The sequence below is a fragment of the Pinus tabuliformis genome, chromosome 5_1, assembly GCF_031772625.1.
Source record: "Pinus tabuliformis cultivar Carrire ecotype Pingquan chromosome 5_1, CPIR1, whole genome shotgun sequence".
Taxonomy (NCBI): Eukaryota; Viridiplantae; Streptophyta; class Pinopsida; order Pinales; family Pinaceae; genus Pinus; species Pinus tabuliformis.
Genome location: NC_142305.1, coordinates 688,716,153 through 688,723,122, shown reverse-complemented (window position 1 = coordinate 688,723,122; position 6,970 = coordinate 688,716,153). Strand labels below are relative to the sequence as shown.

Below are 6,970 nucleotides of genomic sequence, written 5' to 3'. Positions count from 1 at the left end.
GTTGTTGCCACATGGAGCTTCTCTACATTTCTCTAAATTTAATTTATTATTCTTATTTTAATTCACCTTCCTATTTTCTTAATTAGGTTTAATTAGTTTAGGATTAATCTTTATCCTTACAATTATGTTTGTCTTTCCCCTTTTACCTAATTAAACCACATAATCTACCTAGTATTTTCCAACATGGGAAGGGTAGAGTTTTTAAGGTACTTTATTTTATTTTTTTCCTATGATTCTCCTTATTCCAAGTTTTATTTTTGATTTAATTACCTTGGTTTCTAATCATCATTTACCCTTGATGTGAATTTACCTAGTTTTCATTCCTTGCTTATATTTATTTATTATTATTTATTTTTAATGATTCCAAGGGTGCCAAGTTTTGGTTGTGCCCTTCAAGAACTTCCCTAGAAGTTCCAAGGGTGCCACACCTAATAGTTTATTTGTGATGCCAAGGGTGCCAAGTTGGTCGTGCCCTTTAAGAAATTCCCCTGAAGTTCCAAGGGTGCCACACCACTTGACCTTCAAGCATCCAGTGACTACGAGGGGAAATTATAGTGCAACGTCATAGACCACTGTCATCTCTTTTGTTGCCTGCTATAGTGAGACTAATGGTGTCGGGGATCAAGGAATCTGCCTTGATGCGCACCCCCTGGTAAAATCCTCATGAGTGACCCAACTTTGGGACCTGCCCTCATGGCATCGTGATCTTCAAGGCAAAGGTGTTTTAACCTTTCTAGCCCAAGTCACGGCGGGAGTGCTAGTGGGTGAGATCAGGGACACTGTCCCACCCCTCCCATGTAGTTCCATCCACTTGTACAACCCCATCACCCATATGTGAGTCATTTGGCCAAGCAACTAATCTATGCCTGCAACCACTAACATATCATCAGAATATAGATAAACATATATAGCAGGTTTCAAAATTGACTTAGAAATTCAAAGATAAAATAATATAATTTTTCATCAAACCAGGTGTCTTTAACTCGTCATATGCGAGTGCCTCTGGTGGTTTCCTACCATACTCAATAATCATCAGTAACAAGGTTTCTCAGTGTTAGCCATTGTCATAATAACATTATCGCCATCACCTAGTCATTCACGTCATTGTTCATTGTGAACCAGAACTAATGCAAGTAGGTAACATAGGGGACACACCCATCATGGCTAGCAACATCATAACATTAGTGGAACCATACATATAGATCAAAGCTCTTATCATTATAACATCAATAGAAAACATGTCTATCCTTTACTACTATCACCATCATGATATCAATAGAGAGTACACATAACCATTAACTATATTGCAATCATAATATTAATAGAGAACATTCATAACAATCACATTTACTAATAATAGAGTCACGTTTCTGGATCCTCAACCTGAGTTCCCCAAAGAATAAAGTATCTAAGATAATGTCATATTAGGGTCAGGAAACTAGAGTGGGCACTACATACACCCCCTCTTAACAATGGACTTTGTCCCGAAGTCCTTAGAACGTAAAGGAGAAACGACAACACATAATCTTAGGAACCCTTCCTGAAACTCTTGCCAACCTTCTGGTGGGCAAGTTATAATTTTCCCAAGGTATCTATACCACGAATTCCGTTATAACTAACGGAATATATATGTGATCATTGAAAACCATAATTATTTATGTATTAAGAAACAACAAAACAAGAAGCAGGACAATCACAATCAATATTCATCTCATGGTACAAATTAATATATGATGCATTCAACCAAGTAAAGTCATTCACACACTGTACTCCTGTAGCTTCCAATTATAGTAGTTCATTTCAAACTACGTCTATATGACCCTATAAGTGACAATGTCAGGGATAATATGTAACAAAAAGTGATTTGTATGCTCATCATTGCATCTGTCAAAGTTCATTGTCATAAATGTTGCAATAATATTGTCGTATAAGAAAAGAGCATACAATTATTATTATTATTATTATTATTATTATTATTTTAATGGTTGCAAATGAATTTCCAATCCTATTTCAAGATTGAAAAGAAAAGTCTCTTTTCAAGCTAATATATGGTATTGATAATATATAGAGGTATTGCTTGAGTATCAAAACTCACTCGAGCAATGTATGAGACCCTTAAAACAAGCTCTTGCTTGGTTGTATATTTCGCCATTTTTATGCTTTCACCTAAATTTTCCAAAGTGGAGAACTTATGGGACACAGGTCTCAAGTTCAATTCTTACTGATGATAGAAGGTACTCTTACAGCAGTCTAGTCAACTGCGTGGAATAGTTGCTTAATTTAATTTATTTACTGGCGTATGACTTATTGATCACTATCTACTGAATATTTGGCCAAATTATTTTTTGAATACTTCAATAAAAGTAAGGGGAATTTGCAATAAGATATCTCTTCTCAGTAATAATATAATTCTAGAGCATACCAAGGCCTGAATATGAACTGAGCAACAAAACTTAACAATCATAATCTGAAGCTCCTGTACCAAATTATGCCGAGAGAATCCCTTCTTAGATGATTCACTCTTACAAATCCCGATGTCTGAATATTTGACCAAATTTATCCGCCAAAATGATTCTCCACATTTTCACATACACCTCATATTATCAAAGTACACAACCCTTCAACTATGAACTTAAAAAATAAAAATTTCACTACTAATATTGTTTCAGAAAACCATTAGAAAAATGCTTTATACAAATCACAAATCATTGTACACTTATGAATAACTCATTCCGTGGAAACTATGTCCATAGTGCAAATATTCACACTTGAGCAAAATATTACATGAATCACACTACGCTTTCAAACTAAATGTCACGTCATTAGTTACGGCTAAATGTTACTTCAATAGATATGTTGAAAAACTATAAATAATATAACATCCTCCAAAAAAACAAACGCAAACTATATTTTGAACATGAGTCTACCGTCTTCTACTGCAGGGTTTGCATTCTCTAGACTCTAGGATTTTAGAGGGGCGATTATAGTTTCTCAAATAATAATATTTCTTACTAATCCAGGCATTGTTTTCAAGAAAAATAAAATAGGACAAAAGAAAACCTGCTCCGCCATCACTAAAACAGAGCAAGATGTTCCGGCGAGATACAGACTTGATTGCAGATATGATATGTTTCAGCCGTGTCAGCAAAGGACAACCATCGGTAAAAAGGTACACCACTAGTCACTTTCTTGTTCTTTGCATGCTTTAATTGATTATCTACTTGAAGCTTTTATATTTTTGCAGTGCTTTTCCCTCACTCCGCCTTGAGTTCGAGGCAATCTCGAGAGAGCGCTTCCTTGTCTGCACACAAGTTTTTCTCCATAGCAATGCCCAAAAATACTGCTTACTTAATCTATTAATGTTTTGAGTAAGCCAAACAAAATGGAAAACCATGATCGCAATAAATTGACATAATATCTCATTCTACATCGAATATTAGAATATTTGACAAAGCTTTCAGAAATTACAAATACATACTAGAAGAGCGTCACATACAATACATGAATATTTTTGCATCAAGGGACACATTTAAACTTCAATTATTATTTACAAGTTGTTTATGTGATATGCATTCACAACTATATTCGGTAGTCAGATACAAGCCTCAAGACACAATATAAATCTAAACTTTAAAGTGAATAATTTTTATTTTTATTTTTATTTTTATTATTATTTTTTTTTTTTAGTTCTCCAACTCTATGATTCACTTGGAAACATAAATCCTCTAATGGGAAAAAGTGGAGAAATTTGTCTGAATTGTAGGAAGGCTAAAGTCTAGACAATCTCAGTCTCATTTTGTTTCATATGTTTCTAATTTTCTCAAAGACATAGCAGTATCAAAATAAAAGCTGCAAAGGGAACTAAGTGCTCTTTGTAACATAATGCATGTCAATAAAATATAGACAACAATTATTAATAAATCTAATTTGGGAAAACATACAATTACATTTGCATCAATCTTCTTTGATCTATCTTATAATTGAAATGCGCATAAAATATCTCATAACTGTGTCACAAAGATAGGGATGAATATTACAGATAATCAACTCTTCCATGCCAAACACACTTATGGAGCCTCAACTCAGCTCTCACAACAGGGATAAGCTGGGGATGCTTCTAGTCAAAAGCAGATGTGATCCTTCAATAACTTGCCGAATCTCGGCTTACTGCTCAACTCAAGAACATACACCATTAGTGAAAACTCTTAGAATCCCACACCTCGAGATAGATTACAAAGCACACACACCCAAATTACTCTTGCTCTAATCCCTATGAGGGTTATTGGCGTCTTCTAGTTCTGTGCATAAAAGGGACTAAACTCATTCTCCTCTCACCTAGATTATGCGATCTCATAAATGTTATCGAATCTCATTCTGGTAAATGTTGTTGTGGCTGTTATCGAATCTCATTCTCCTCTTTAAGCACTGAATTTCAACTAGCAGAATATTGTGACCCAAAACTGTAAATATGCATATAAATTGTTGTATCGTGCATGCTATTTGTTGCTATTCTGTTCTCAGTTAGGACTCTAAACTGAGAATACCGATACACTTTATTACTGTCCTGTGCTTAAGGTTTATTCAAATGTTACCATCAGAGACATTTGCCCACGCTCTTAAACGAGGGTCTGGACCAAGCCCATAAACTCGAATTTAGAGTCAGAAGACTAAGGGCAGTCATGGTGCCGAAACTGAAGTGATCTCGGGGACAGTGGCTATTACGAGATAATGACAGAATGGGAGAGTAGAGGATGCACACCAACAGTTTGACAGAATGCTTGAACGTAATGCAGTTTCCTGGACCACGCTGATTGCAGGGTATGCCTAGAGTGGCTGTAGTTTTATGTTGACCCATTTCTATTGCCGTAATTTGTTCAGAAATGAATTCGACTTGTATGAATATGTTTGGGTTCAATCTTTGTAAGGTGACTCTGCACATAAATTAGGAAAATCGATGTTGTTAATTAGGCAAAACTCTGATATTATTTAAATAATGTGATGTTCTGAACATTACAGACAGCGTACATTTGGGATGTAATATCCACGGCAATTGCAGAAGTTAATTGGCAATTCGAATTACAATGTTAATAAATGCAGTAGAGCGTTTGAAGGATTGATGGAGGACGTGTTAAATTGGGTTGAAGACTTCAACAGTACTTGGTGGTCTGTAATCGAATAAATTCGATTGGACAGCACTGAAGAATGTATCGATTTGGTAAATGAAGTTTTAATGTTCCAAATTTCATTTGCTATTAACACTATTCTAAATCTAGAATCATGGAATGCTAAAAGCGTTGGTAACACCATCCAAATTCTACCTGTGAGCCATTAGACAGCGAATTAACATTTGAAATTGCAGAAAAAGACCACAAGCTAACGAGTCTGGCAAAGTTATTAAACGAAGGCGCTGAAAGATTACAATCTAGAAAAGTCTCAACAACAGTATTGTAGTAGTCGTATGAGGTTAACTGTAATGTTAATGTCAAGGTATGAAATTCTGGCATTCAATTTTAAGAGCTGGTAAGCAGAATGGGATGGGGGCACTTATATATTTGATATTGGTTCATTTAAATTAAATGATGGGGCATTGTCTCATTGACTTCTGAGTATATGAAATCAGATACTGAAACCCATATATAAATGATTGTGGAAATGATTCAAGAAGAAGATTTTGGGTTTAAAACCAGAATTAAAAGGGCTATTGTATTGAGGTTTGGTTGAGACAAAACTTTGTGCAATTTAATGTGAAATGGAAACCATGTAGATGATGGCCAAGAGTGAGTGAAATTCCAAGCTTTTGATTGAATCCAGCATATGTGAATGTAATTGTGGTAATGGATCTGAATTATGAGAGCATTCGAAGTTGATGGGATTGATAGTTAAAATATGAATGAGGATGAAGGAAACTTCACATAAAGTGATTGATTTTTATTGAGTTTTCATGAACCATGAAATATGTGAACAGGTGTTTGAGAAGCTTCCACATGCAAATGATAAAATGTGAACTTGCCAGGAATTGAAAGGTAAGCTTCCGCATATTAATTGAGATTGCCAGTGGTAGAAATTTGCCAGACATTGAGGTACTGATTGAGCATAGGCCGAGATGTATGTTCATATGCAATTGAAGAAAGATTCTAGGTATTGCAGGCTATTTCTTTTTTCAGGGGAGTTGCAATAAGGGATAAGACTCAAACTGTTGACATGAACTCATGTCCAGAGACAATCTGCCGTATAACAAAGGAATGTAATAATACTAAAATTGTAAATTCCACCTTAAGGTCTATAAAAGAACCCATAATAAGAGATGACTGAAACACAGTACACATTGGCAAGTAACAAAACATAATTGGACCTCAGCATAATGTGTCTTCACGTATTCTTGAATAACATTCAAACCCTCAACCTTGCGGGCTTTTCCCTCCGAGTCAATCTTGAAAAGTCCTGCCCATTCACCCAATTTCTTTGCACTGGGCACAGAAATCAAGTTCACATTGTGCTCAGCACATAGAGATTGCACTAATTTTGTGTAATCAGGTTGGTTGCAATCGTTTGCAAGGACGCACAGCTGAGCTGCATGTTTCTCAATGGCTTTAGCACCTTCGTGAAGACCTCGATCAAGACCATCATGGGCCAATGATTTCTTTAACACAAGCTGCAAGGCAGTCAATATTTCCATAGGCTCACCAATTGCCGCAGTTGGCTTCTCTTCAATAATATCAGCATCTCCCCCATCCGCCATGGCTTTGCCAGCAAAATCGAAAAGGGAACCACAAACGTGTACTCGCTAAATAATGAAGGAGCAACTGGAGAGTCAAGAAGCCGAGCACATAAAAGCTGGGTATTGCAGGCTATGCCTGCGTCAGTAAGGACTAAGGAGGGTATTAATGTACATTGAGATTCCATTGTGAGGGATACGATGGAATTCTGGGAATTAATTTTATAGTCGTTTTTGGCCAGAGATTCATATTAT

At 35.8% G+C, this 6,970-nt stretch overlaps 1 pseudogene; it reads right to left on the bottom strand.

Annotated features, from left to right (window-relative positions):
• Nucleotides 1–6,188: 6,188 nt before the first annotated feature.
• On the bottom strand, nt 6,189–6,739 carry LOC149166819 (small ribosomal subunit protein eS12 pseudogene; annotated as a pseudogene).
• Between the last annotated feature and the right edge of the window lie 231 nt (nt 6,740–6,970).